We start from the raw sequence: 1,835 nt of genomic DNA on the forward strand, positions 1-1,835 counted from the left end.
ATCCCTACTCTGACGACGCCTCTTCGTCTTCGATTGGAGACAGGGAAGGCGCTGCATAGGCGCCGCCGCCCCGGCGATCATCGGCCTACAGGCGCCGTCGCGTGCTGATTTCTTCCGTGGCTGGAGAGGCGTCGCCGCCGCGTCAATTCCACCGGCGGTAGGTGGTGGCGATGGCCCCTGTTCGTCGCGCAGAAGCGGCGCCTCCCCCGTGTACAGTAAGTTTCATCTTGCGTAAATCCGACTTTTTTTGCGTTTTGATGTTCAAAGACACTCCTTTTTGGCCCGCATTGTCATTATAGATGGTATGCAGCTGGTAGTTTTGATGGATTGTACTAGGGTTTCGGTATTGGATTTGATGGTCTTTGGGGGTTAGGGTTTTAGATACTCGAATGAAATGATGCTATAGTCAATTACGATGCATGATGTTTCTGTCTTGTGTATCAGGCCCTCGAAGCACCAACTTCTCTGTGCAAATCAACCATGGTGGATTTTTTGTTGGCCATGGAAGTAATCGTGATTATGTTAATGGTCGTGCCATTTGGTACGATAATCTGGAGAAGGTCACTTCGTCACCAATTATGATTGAACACCTTGTTGAGAAGATTGGTTATGAGATGGCAGGGAGGTTGAAGGTATACTATTGTGTCCCCATCCTTACACTCAGTAATAATGGTCTCAGGCAGCTTAGTGATGATGAGCAGACAGATAGAATGTTGATGTTTATTGATATTGGGCACCACTCCTTTAGTATATATCTTGATCATGATGAGAGCTTACAAGCAAACCTAAGTGAGGATGATGTTGTGAACTATCCTAGAGCCACTTTGCCTCCAGTATTTAGTCCTGCAAAGAGAGTGGGCAGCAGCATGACTGCAGAAACAGGGGAAGCAAAGGCAGAACCAGAGGCAGAACCAGAGGCAGAACCAGAGGCAGCACCTACTCCTCTCCAGGTTGTATACCCTGAAGTGGAAGCAGGGAAAGATGCACAAGCTATTGCAAATGAGGATGTTGGAGGAAGCACATCAAGTAGGAGGACCAAAAGCAGTCATGATGTTGGAGGAAGCACATCAAGTAGGTGTACTTGTGGACAGTGACAATGAGATAGGCAATGATGATGATGACTTGTTTGCAGATAATGTTGATGAGGATGAACCAGAACAGAAGCATAAGAACAATTCAAAGGAGCAAGTCAAGCATGTGAAACCTACAGATGAAGACAAAAGCAAGCAGCAGTACAATTCAGATGAAGATTTGTCTGAAGGTGAAGATTTGTGGGCACCTGATTCTGATGATGAGGAAATGCATTTAAAGTTCAAAACTTTCAGACCAGAGGATCTTCATAGGCCAAAATTCCATGTAGGGCAGGTTTTTGAGAGTGTGGAGCTTCTAAGGAAAGCAATTAAAGAGTACTCCTCCCAGAACAGAGTTGATATCAAGCTTCCTGTTAATGGTAGGAAAAGAGTGAAAGCAAAATGTGATGAAGACCGCACATGGTACTTGTGGGCATCATATGATAGCAGAATTAAGGCTTTCATGGTGAAGAGATATGTGCATGAGCACACATGCAGCAAGAAGTGGAAGATTAGGGCTTTCACATCAAGATTCCTAGCAATGAAATATCTAGAGAGCTTTAGGGCTGATCAAGATATGAACTTGATGAATTTCTCAAGGGTTGTTCAGAAAGAATGGCATATGACACCCACTAGGATGAAACTTCAAAGAGCAAGGAGAATGGCTATGAAAATTATTTATGGTGATGAGGAAGGGCAGTACAAGCTGCTATGGAATTATGCTAATGAGGTTAGGAGAAGCAACCCTGGCTCATCCTTCTATGT

Source organism: Triticum aestivum, chromosome 5B, assembly GCF_018294505.1.
Source record: "Triticum aestivum cultivar Chinese Spring chromosome 5B, IWGSC CS RefSeq v2.1, whole genome shotgun sequence".
NCBI classification, from domain to species: Eukaryota; Viridiplantae; Streptophyta; class Magnoliopsida; order Poales; family Poaceae; genus Triticum; species Triticum aestivum.